Here is a 12511-nt window from a genome sequence, read left to right on the forward strand (position 1 = left end):
ATTGTCTTCCAAAATAAAATATATTTTACATTCCTACCAGCAGTGTATGGGGGTTCCAGTTGTTCCACATCCTTGCCAACACTTCTTATTGCCTGTCTCTTTAATTATACTCATTCAATGGGAACATACGCATTCTACAGTGACTAGAGTCTACTTTTCAGTTTGAAACAGGCCCTTTGATGTCTGTAGAAGCAGAAAGGGATGCTTAGTTGCTATTTCTTGTGTTAGTCAAATAAATTATAATAAGCAAAAGAGAAACCTGGCACTTGATGTGGGCAGGCACAGAGGCTAAGTGCTGACTAGCAGTCTTCTTTCAGCCAGCTGGCCAGTTGCTACTAGTTAGTGATATGTAACCTGGTAAAGACACATAATTGCTTCAAGCCTCAGTTTTTTTAATCTATGAAATGAGAACATTGGAATAAATTATCTATATGTTTCCTTCTAGCTGTAAAACAAGGAGTCAGTTCTGATTATTCTTCTCCCGGAGCCTACTGGTTGTTAAGCTGCTGCTGCTGCTTTCTTTTTTCAAATGAGACAGGGCTTTGCTATGTTGTCCAGGCTGGTCTCAAATTCCTGAGCTCAAACTCCTCCTCTGCTCCAGCAAATTGAAGTAGATTCCTTTAGGATAAGCCTCTCATGGCCTATGATATTATTTCAAAGAAAACAAACAAAATCAAGAAAGACCTTTATTCTTTATTCTCAATATGATGGGATTAGGTGATAAGTTATATATGCAGAGGAAAAGAGGAAAGCAAAGAACCCAATATTTGTTAACTGCCCATATACTAGATATGAAATAAACATTTTCATATTTTTAATATCACGAAACTCATAATGTCTGTGATAGTTCTATAATTACCCTTTTACAGGTAAAGAAGCACAGGCACAGAGCGTAGGCAAATTGCATAATGTTACACAGATAGCAAGTGAAGCTGGGATTCAAGCCCATGTCATCTAGCTCCAAGTTGGATTTTATTTCATTATGCCAACTGAGAATTAAAAAACAAAGAAGAAACATACTAGGCTGAGTGCAGTGGCTCATGCCTGAAATGTCAGCATTTTGGGAAGCGAAGGTCGGGGGATTGCCTGAGGCCAGGCATTTGAGGCCAGCCTGGGAAACAAAGCAAGACCCTGTCTCCACAAGAAAATTTAAAAATGAGCCAGGCTTGGTGGCATGTGCCTGTAGTCCCAGCTACTCAGGAGGCTGAGGTGGGAGGATCGCTTGATCCCAGAAGGACAAGGCTGCAATGAGCCATGACTGCACCACTGCACTCCAGCCTAGGTGCAAAACAAGATCCTGTCTCTAAAAAAACCACATACATAAATAAACTTTAATGAGCAGGGGAAAGAAAGTGCAGGTAAATGTCAACTAATGAGAAAACGTAACAATGGGATTTTACAATGGCTAATTTTTATACCTAAATTATACAGCCTTGTAGTACAAGCCTTCCACTCATTTCCAAAATTTGCTGTCATATGTATGTGCATACTTCAAACCCTGAGGACCAAGAGTCAATTGGCAGTTTCGGGAGGAATGTAGAGGAGTGAGATTCCTACTTACTGAAAAGGTATTTTGATTTTCTCCCACTAAGAAGATTGCTCATTCTGAGTACTTACCCAGATAGTGCAGAGAAAATCCACAGAAACAGTTTTGCTACCCAAGGTGAGAAACTGCGAAGTTCCAGAATTAAACTGGTACATTTTTTGAGTAATAGTTCTGCTTCCCTTGGGTAAGACGAATCTTTACTGATGTCACTGCCACCCACCACCACCTGGCATCTCTGCATGGTGGAAGCCAGAGCAATATATAGAAGGAATGGCTCACTTAGAAGTTAAAGGGCACTTGAAGGAATTCTCTCAAAGAAACACATTCACAGATTCCACAGTGGATGCCTCCTTAATCTCTGTCTTTAGGAACATTTGTCTCACACTCCATTTTTTTTTTCTGCAAATGTTTATATGGTCAGCATAAGAGGAAAAAGTAATACTTTTTATCTTTAGAATGTCTACTTTCATTAGTTCTATTCCTTCTAGAATCAAGCTAAGGAAGCTAAGGGTTGTTCATGCTTAGGTTGAGAAGGTGGTAAAAGGGACAGGGAATGGGAGATGCCGATATGAAGAATATACTGTGAAATCACTTTTTCTCTTTACCACTCTCAGTACAGATTCTGGTAATTGGCGATTATTTAAATTTTTAACAACTCAAATAAAACTCAAGTAAGATTTTAAGTCTTCAAATTTGAGGGCTTTAAATGAAATCCTAACTCTGGCAGTAGCTTTTTACTCAGCTCATATCATGTACTTAATATCACTTATCTTTGAATGGGAATAAAAATACTAGTTAACACCACAGGATCTAAGAGTGAGAGGAAAAACTAGAAAAAGGGACTACAAGGTGTTTTGTCACAAAAAATTCTGAATGGTGTTCCTAAGAAAAGCAGTAATAATATTAGCATAGATCAATGTTCTTCCCAAACTATGCTCCAAGTGATATGATTTGGCTGCATCCTCTACCAAATCTCATCTTGAATTGTAGTTCCAATAATCCCCATTTGTGGAGGGAGGGACCGGTAGGAGGTAATTGAATCACAGAGGTAGTTTCCCCCATGCTATTCTTGTGATAGTAAGTTCCCACCAGATCTGATGGTTTTATAAGAGGCTTCCTCCTTTGCTTGGTTCTCTCTCTTCTCTTTCCTGCCACCCTGTGAAGAAGGATGTGTTTGCTTCCCCTTCTGCGATGATTCTGTTTCTTGAGGCCTCCACAGCCATGCTGAACTGTGAGTTAATTAAACCTCTTTCCTTTATAAATTACCAAGTCTTGGGTACATCCTTATAGCAGCATGAGAACAAACTAATACACAAGAGATATTAATTAAGGTTATCTGCTGGGGATGGACCACAACTTCATAATCAAATATGTTTAGGAAACACTGAGTAAAATTTTTTGTGGAACTCCAAAGAGTCTTTAATACAGTATATTCAACGTGCATTATGAGCCTCCAAAAGGGAGATGCTGTGTAGTGTACCACTTGAGCTGCTTGAAAAGAAAAACTTAATCTCAGAAACATTTTATAAAATATTCTGGGGCATTGTGGCTCACACCTTTAATCCCAGCTCTTTGGGAGGCTGAGGTGGGTGCATTATGAGGTCAGGAGTTCAAGACCAGCCTGACCCTCATGGTGCAACCCTGTCACTGCTAAAAATACAAAAATAAGCCAGGTGTGGTAGCGCATGCCTGTAATCCCAGCTACTCAGGAGGCTGAGGCAGGGGAATTGTTTGAACTCAGGAGGCAAAGGTTGCAGTGAGCCAGGATCGTGTCACTGCACTCCAGCCTGGGCGACAGAGCGAGACCCTGTCACAAAAAAAAAAAAAAAACACATTTTGGGGAAAGATGGCCCAGAATATGCATAGTTCCTTTAGAAGAATGGTTTCTTGGCTATCTACAGTTCTCTTCATCTCACACCCTCTCCATCTCACACCCATCCTGTCTTTCTAAGATCTCCAAAAAGAATATGTTCTGATAAATCCATATAGCATGGAAATATAGTGAAATAAGAATTATGTCCATGACCCTTTCTTTCTACATCTGGGTTGTCTTCTAGAAGCTTAGAGGGCCAGCCTGACTGAGGTACTGGTTTATGGTAGTTTCAGGTAAAAGGGGAATTCTTCTTTAAAAAACAAAACCAACTTGCACAATAACTAAATGTAATGCATGGAACTTGTTTGGACCTGAATTCCAACAAGCCAACTGTAAGATGACATTTTGAGGACATGGAAATTTCAAATGCTAAGAAATTATTATTAAATTTGTTAGGTGTGATATTGGTATCTGGTTATATAACAAAATGGCATTTTTATGAGGCAAACTCAAGCATTTCATGTGAAATATCAAGATGTCTAAGATTTGCTTTAAAATACCTAAAGAAATAGATGTAGCAAGTAAGGCAAATGTTAATAACTCTTCAGTCTAATGGGATATGTGAGGATTTTTTTAAGCAAGTTTTCTATAGTTTCAGATTTTACATGACAGAAAGTTTTTTAAATACAGATTTCTTAGCCCCAAATCTACCAAATCAAACTCTCTGGAGCTTGAGCCTGGGAGTTTGTTATTATTTACCTCCTCCTCTCTCTTCCTTTTTTTTTTCTTTTTAATCGTATTATCAGAGTTTTTTTGGCTGAGTACGGTAGCTCACGCCTATAATCCCAGCACTTTGGGAGGCCCAGGTAGGCAAATCTTTTGAGCCCAGGAGTTCAAGACCAGCCTGGGCAGCATGATGAAACCCCATCTCTACAAAAAATACAAAAATTAGTTGGCATGGTAGCTTGTGCCTGTGGTCCCAGCTCTTGGAAGGCTGAGAAAGGATGATCACCTGAGCCTGGTAGGCAGAGATTGCAGTGAGCTGAGATCATGCCGCTGCACTCCAGCTTGGGCAACAGAATAAGATCTGTCTCAAAAAAAAAAAAAGCAAATAGTTATTTGTCATAGTTTAAGGTAACCATAAAATTATAATAAAAAACAATGCTTTGTTTTGCAAACAAGACATTTTAAAGAAAACAATACAAATAACAACTCTAATTAATTTCTACCATGTATACCCAAAAATAAGTTCCTTAGAGAGACTGGAACCGTTTGTGATTAGCATAATAAAGTTATGTATTATATTACACATACTAAATGACTATTAACTTTCAGAAGTGACATTTTGATATATCTTTTAAATAATGCAGTGATGAACACAGAAATTCAGTACACACAGAATCCATGCTATTAATCTACTTCATTGGTGCTTTCGAAATTCCGTATCATCATATTTTTTAAATGTGATAGCAGAAGGTTTACAGAACATGCCTGTCCATCACGCATATAGTTCATATGGTCTGCAGAAAGCGGATCAACAGCATTATCAGCCATGTCCTAAGATACAACATCCACAAACATGGATTTGTGAACTATTTTGTTTTTTTCCTACACTGAAATGATTATATAACTACTCTTTATACACTGAAGTGTATATAATTGCTTTTTTAAGGGCTTGTCCATTTTCACCTAAAATCATGTGGAATACAAGAAGTAGTACTCTTATGACATCTTAGGAGATAGTAACCTAATTTAAGACCAGCAAGAATATATAAGATTTTTTGCTAATAGGGAAGGAAAAAATTATTCCTCAAGGGAAAGAACTTTGCCATAATTATATTTGCATGACCTGTACCTAGCACAGTGTCTAAAATAGGCATGCAATACATGTCTGTGTGAATTAATGAAGGAATGCTTATCATATCTCCAAATTACCTCTATCTCCTATCTCCCAAACCAATTATTTGTCAAGGTAAAGGCTTTGATGAAAGTTCTTAGTTCATGAAAATTAAATTGCTGAGTCTGGGCCCTTTGTAGGAAATTTAAAATCATGAAATTCAAGTACTTTTGGGAAATCAAAACACATTTTCATTTACCAATGTCTACAACAAAGGCAAAAAAATTAGATAAATATAGTAAAATACATAAATGTTAGCTTTTGACATTTTTTTCAACACTGGAAAAGGAAATGGAAAATTCCCTCTCACAAATTTGGAAGCAGCTTAGTTAGTATAACTGTGAGAACGCAGTCAGAAAGGCCAGGTTTGAATTCTGGCCCTGCCGCTAGTTAGTGATATGTATCCTGGTAATGCCATGTAACTGCTTCAAGCCTCAGTTTTTTCATCTATAAAATGAAAACATTAAATAATCTATATATTTTTTCTAGGTCTAAAATAGAGTCAATTTTCTGATCATTCTTCTCCTAGAAGCTACTGACTAGCACTTGGTCGTTAAGCTGCTGTTGCCGCTTTTTTTTTTTTTTTTCCCAAACGAGACAGGGTCTCAGTATATTGCCTAGGCTGGTCCTGAACTCCTGGGCTCCAGCAGTCCTCCTGCCTCAGCCTCCCAAGTAAGGCTTCAGCTTCTTTACCAGTGTTAAGCAGGCAGAGACTGAGTACTGTGGTTCACACTTGTAATCCCAGCACTTTGGGAGGCTGACGTATGGGGGTCACTTCAGGCCAGGAGTTTGAGACCAGCCTGGGCAACACAGTGAAACCCCATCTCTACAAAAATAAATTCGATTCAATTTAAATAAATAAATAAGCAAGCAAGCTGGGCATGTTAGTGTGTGCCTGTGATCCCAGCTACTCTGAAGACTGAGGCAAGACGTTGTTTGAGCCCAGGGGTTTGAGGCTGCAGTGACCTATGATTGTGGCACTGTACTGTACTCCAGCCTGGGTGACAGAGCAAGACCCTGTCTCTTAAAAAAAAAAAAGCAGGCAGAGTCTAGCTCTGCACTATTCAGGGACTCAATGCCATTCTGAATTACAGAACCTCAAGTGCTGGCAAACAAAATCTTCAGTGTATCAGTAAAAGCCCTTGGTTATCCAATTTTTTAAAAAGTATATTTAGAAAAAGTTTTACGTGCTCTCATTTAGTTTAATGTTTTAAGTAAGTTTTACCATAAAGCAGGTTATTTAGCTTTTGAGGATATATTCTCTGTAGTCAGAATAGGTTGGAATCTGGCTTTAGAACTCCGGACAAAGGACTTCTTTGTGTCTCCCATTACCTCATTTTTAAAAAGTGATAACTACAAGAAATAAATAATGCCATCTGCTTCACAGGTTTGTTGGAAGATAGAATAAAAAATACTTGTAAAGTACTTAGCAGAGTATCTGACATGTAGTAATCACTCAGTAAAGTAGCTATAATTTATCTTTTCCATAGAGGGAACACTCTTATTTTCCTGCTAAAGAACACAATAAAACAACCCTTTAGTGTACATCTAGCTCTTTACTCCATCCTATTTATGCTCACTTGTGGCATGAGTGAGTTCTGCAGTGGCCAGTTCTTTGCAAACCTAACCCCAAAGTCCGAGAAAGCTGAGGGGAAGAAAGAGGCTGACAAATTCAGTTTCTTAGGAAGAAACATTTAATAGGGAGTTATGAGCAGAAGTTGTGTCTGTGTCTCAGGCCTCAGGTGGCGGTAAGACAAGATGGCAGATCCTCACCCCATTACTCCCCAGATCCAGGGTTTATATACCATAGGGAAAGAGTATGCGTGATTCAGATGGGATGTGAAGGACAATTGAGGTTTGATAACATCAAGGTTGTTTTGAACCAAGGGCAGGGTTTACACAAATAACAAAAGATAAACTGGAAATCTCAGAGTCCTTCCCAGAAAAGGTTTAATCATGAGTCAACATGGCAGATTAGCATCCAAGATGGAGTTGCTTTAGCCTTCACCGTGAGGAAGGCTGGTGGAGATCACTGCCTGACTGTTGGTCCATATTCCTGGCCTGAAGTTCTCTTTTTTTCTGCCAGTAACTAAATTGTGTTGGCCGGGCAGCTACAGAGCAGTAGCCATGTGAAATGCTGACTTGTGTTGAAGATGGCTCAGGAAGTCCCAGTACTGCCTAGCCTCCTCCTGTTTTTGTGACGCAAATGAGAATTTGTGAGGCCTATGAATTAAAAACTATAAAATGCTAGTGTTAGTCATCATATGAGAGGTTAAATTTGATGATAAAGTTTAGAGGAAAAAGGCCAGAATGTGGGATATGACCTCTGAAAGGTCTTCTTTGTTACAAGGTAAGGTACTTGATTCCCTGGGGCCGTGGAGTTGTTGTTTATAGGTGCCCATTAAGCACTGTGAGAGGGATGATGTGAGGCGAGACAGCAGGGAGCCCCTTTCCCAAGAGGGCTGAGAAAGAAAAGTAAGAGTGAGGCCACTGCAAAGAAAAAAGACCAGATTCATTCTGAACCATCTTCTCACATTAAACATTTTAAGCAAGTGGTAATTGTAGGCTGGGCACAGTGGCTCATGCCTATAATCCCAGGACTTTGGGAGGTTGAGGTGGGAGGATGGCTTGAGCCCAGGAGTTTGAGACTAGCCTGGGCAACATAGGGAGACCCTGTCTCTACAATATAATAATAATAATAGTAATTATCTGGGCATGGTAGTGTACACCTGTAGTTCCAGCTACATAAAAGGCTGAAGTGGAAGGACTGCTTGAGCCCGGGAGGTCAAGGCTGCACTGAGTTGTAATCCTGCCACTGCACTCTAGCCTGGGTGACAGAATGTGGCCCTGTCTCAAAAAAAAAAAAAAATTGTATTTCACATTTTAAAAATGAATCTTCTTTTTTTAAAAAACAACAATTGGCAGAAGGCTGGGTGCGGTGGCTCACACCTGTAATCCCAGCACTTTGGTAGGCCAAGGCAGGTGGACCACAAGATCAGGAGTTCAAGACCAGCCTGACCTACATGGTGAAACCCTGTCTCTACTAAAAATACAAAAAAAGCTGGGCATGGTGGCGCACACCTGTAATCCCAGATACTCAGGAGGCTGAGGCAGGAGCATAACTTGAACCTGGGAGGTGGAGGTTGTGGTGAGCCAAGATCGCACCACAGCACTCCAGCCTGGGTGACAGAGCAAGACTCCATTTCAAGAAAAATAAAATTAAATTAAAAATTGGATGAAAATTCTACTTAAGAAAAAGAAGAAACATTTTAAATAAAAATCATTACATCAAAATCTCTGAAAAACTTATTTTACTCTGTAATTAATTTATGTGCTCCCATGTTTTAATGTAAATAATATCAAATATATGTCATTCTTTTATTTTAGGAACACACTGTTGATACACACAGTCACACACACACATATATTTGGAAGAGTAACAAGAGTGTTATCCCTGGCTAGGAATAGATGGGGGTAGGGTAGGTAACTGACCTAAAGCAAATGGCATGTTATCAGCACAGATACAATTTTGCCACACATACTTGCAATGCAGTGTATCTAAAAAACTTAAAGGAAATGGAGAACAAGGAAAACATTTTCCCTGGTTAATTTGCATAACAAGTCACAAGAGGGATTTCATTACAAAGTAGGAATTACAAACAGTGGGGGCAAAAAAGTAAGGAATAAAGAATAAATTCACAAAAGAAGTTGGTATCTTTACATTTTCATGACTGTGATCCATAAATCCAACTAAATCAGTTTTGTTCAAATCCATTCCAATTTAACTCATCTTCTCTGGATCCCCCTAAAGATTTTTTTAATTTAAATTAAAAATTTATTTATTTCTGACAGAGAAGCACAGTGACCTCCCGAAGATTTTAATGACTGGCATGTCTTGAAACTCGAGGACATTTATTTGTGAGTTCTCCAAGATGCTAAGAGTAATACAGCATCTTTGATTTAAGAAATGAAAAGTCTGCCAGGCACAGTGGCTCACGCCCGTAATCCCACCACTTTGAGAGGCCGAGGTGAAAGGATGGCTTCAGCCCAGGAGTTCGAGACCTGACTGGACAACATAGCGAACCCTTGTCTCTACAAAAATTTAAAAAATTAGCTGAGTGTGGCATGCGCCTGTAGACGTGACTACTGGAAGGCTGAGGTGGGAGGCTCACATGAATCTAGGAGTTTGAAGTTGCAGAGAGCTAAGATCACAACACTGTATTCCAGCTCTCTCTGGATGACAGAGCAAGACCCTGTCTTTAAAAAAAGAAAAAAAGTTTGCCAAATTCTTTCCATGGGTAATGAGCTGAGCAAGACAGGACAGCATAGTGCCCAATCCCCAATGCCAGTGGGAAAAGTAACTCTGTCCTTACCATGCCATTGAGACTGGGAGCCTCCAGATGTGGGAGGTTCTGCATTGTTCACATTCCTCCTGGAGACACTTACTGTGGGGCTACTGCTCCAGGAGCCACAGCTGACAGAGGAGGCTCTTGTCCCATGCTAGATTTTACAACCTGGCTCCAGCAATGATAGGGATTGAAGTCAAAGGTGATTCCAGGAACTGCCAGTCAGCTCCCCATTTGTGATTTGGATTGTCCAACTTTCTCTTTTATACTGTGTGTATGGCTCAAATGAAGCAATTAGAAACCTGAAGGACAAAAACTGAGTTGCAGATGGAATGTAGAGGGGTGTAGAAACCTATCTGAGAACTTTGATCATTCTTTCGTCTGATCAATTTAACAAGCAGTCAAGCTAACGCTATTGGAATGGAAGATGTGTCATCAAACACGGCCCTATTGACTCCTTCTTGCCAAAGGACCTCATGTCATTCCTTATAATTATTTTTAAATGTTCTACCCACTGGAAATGGGCTGAGAATTTTGTTCCCAGTCCTTCCTGTTCCATATACATACCTAAGTTTGAGCAGGGACATATCTTGGATTCTTCTCCCGGTTTTCAGATACATAGTTTGCCATCTGAAAATCAGCTACTCTCTGCTAAGGAAGTGGACACTTCAAGTGTCAGGATTTTTTTTTAAATTAAAACTAGGTGTTCCCATTTTTTTCCATGGGACTTTTTTCTTTTCGTTTGTTTTTTAAAAAAATTATTTACATACTTATCTGCCGAGTTCACACATACAAGAAAATAATTACAAACTCTACTATTAATAAACTACTTAACTTTGGGTAACTTGTCTTTTTTCTGGTTTCATTATCTGTAAAATAGGAATTATATGACTAAATTAGATAATAAACTTAAACTTGGCACAGCACCTAAAACATACAGTAAACAATAAATGATCAGCTGTCATTATTTTAAATGCACTGCATTCCTGGAAATCACTTGAACGTGTCATTCAAAGAATAAAACAATATCTATCCATCCAACCCTGTATTTATCTATGAGGTGTCAGCTTCCAAAGCCCTGAGTGGGTCAGTACAGTGGAGATGAAATATGTCCCTATGTATATAAAATATAGAGATGTCTATTAGGCAGCATCGAAAGAGCAAGCTATGAATGGGAAGGAGTAGAAAGCAGGATGGCTGTGTATCCTGTTCAATCTGTATTCCATTTTCTTTGAGCTGCCCTTCAGCATATTTATGGAAATGTTAATTAAGACTACGTTTCATTTATACCTTATTAGATTGATATAGAAGTTTCTGGGGACTAGATGCAATTATGTTATTCACTAAGACTGGTAGGTTCCATTGCTTTATCTTTAGTTGAATGACTTCTTATTGACCAAATTAATAATTACAGTTTTAGTTATTCCATTAACATCCCAGAAAATTAAAAACAGGCAGTCCTTCCCCAATCTGAATTAGATGCACTGACGTCAGTGTCCTCATTGTGACACAAAGATTACTAATCACATTTTACCATATTCCTCCTCCCCCACATTTTTATTCCTTGGAAGGTGAGGGTAGAGTTACATTTTGGGGCTTCAAATTAAGCATTTCAGAAGTATTTTAAATCTGGCCTCTTCATTTTAAACTTGTTTTAGTATAAGCATCAACAGGGCAACTACCTATATGTCATGAATGGGTATCAGAATCATTTGGACTTTGTTGCTGATATTTTAATTGGAGATTCCCGGCCCTGTCACCAGTTTTTAAATGGTACTGACATATTGCCAAGTTTGGAAACCACTGTCTAAAAGCAATCAGCTAATAAGTCTAAATGAGAATCAGACAATATTTGAAAAAGGTGTTTAATGATCCCATTGACAACTATTTTTGGGTTTTGCCTTTATGAGAATTTGAGTATATTTGACTTCATATTATACTTTATTGTAAATGCTAGTGTTATGATGAACAGTAGAAGTATAAAAATAAGAAAATGGCTTTAATCAATATGAATCTGATCAGTTTGATTTATATAAACTCTTCAATTCTTGATAGCCCTAATAATCATTTCAATGTTTACTTCTACATATTTGGCAGTAGCTATTTGTTTAAAACACACATAGTTTCATCTATTAAATACATTTCTACTACACCACTTAAAAATAAAATTTAGCATATTATTTAAGTAATTATAATTTCCCATGGTAAAAGCTAATATCTACTAACTTCTGGTTAAATTTTGGAGTTTATACTGTATTAACATAACTTTCCTTATTTTTCATTTTTGACACAGTCTTGCTCTGTCACGCAGGCTGGAGTACAGTGGCATGATCTTGGCTCACTGCAACCTCCACCTCCGGGTTCAAGTAATTCTCATTCCTCAGCCTACCAAGTAGCTGGGATTATAGGTGGTGCCACCATGCCCAGCTAATTTATATATACATATATATATATATACACATATATATGTATATACATACACATATATATATGTTTTTTTAAATTTAATTTTATTTTTTAGTAGAGAGAGGGTTTCCCTATGTTCACCAGGCTGGTCTCAAACTCCAGCCTTTAAGTGATCCATTCGCCTCAGCCTCCCAAAGTGCTGGGATTACAGGCGTGACCACCATGCCTGGCCTATTCTCCTCCTTTAAGAGCTAATTTTTATTCAATAAATTGATTCTTCACTGCTATTAACTTAGTGAAAAGCTTGTGTTTCCAATTCTTTTCTTCTGGGTCTTCACTATTGTTTAATTGGGATTGAGTTAAATCTTATCCTACCTCTGTTGACAAAGAGTCTCCTATTTACCTTTTCCCTCAAAATCTCCACGTACTAAAAAGGAAGGTGATCTAGGACAAGATAAAATGTGTACTGAGCATCTTGGGGCTGAGGGAAGATGCAAATAAAG

General features: G+C 38.4%; 1 long non-coding RNA gene across 1 annotated transcript; it reads right to left on the bottom strand.

The window, feature by feature from the left end:
- Positions 1–673: 673 nt before the first annotated feature.
- LOC135270430 (uncharacterized) lies at positions 674–12045 on the bottom strand. The gene is made up of 2 exons (XR_010338597.1): positions 9703–12045; positions 674–4446 (listed from the first exon to the last, which is right to left on the bottom strand). It is a non-coding gene; the product is annotated as an uncharacterized LOC135270430 (long non-coding RNA).
- Positions 12046–12511: the final 466 nt, after the last annotated feature.

Source organism: Aotus nancymaae, unplaced genomic scaffold, assembly GCF_030222135.1.
Source record: "Aotus nancymaae isolate 86718 unplaced genomic scaffold, 86718_ANA_hifiasm-v0.15.2.pri h1tg000062l, whole genome shotgun sequence".
Taxonomy (NCBI): Eukaryota; Metazoa; Chordata; class Mammalia; order Primates; family Aotidae; genus Aotus; species Aotus nancymaae.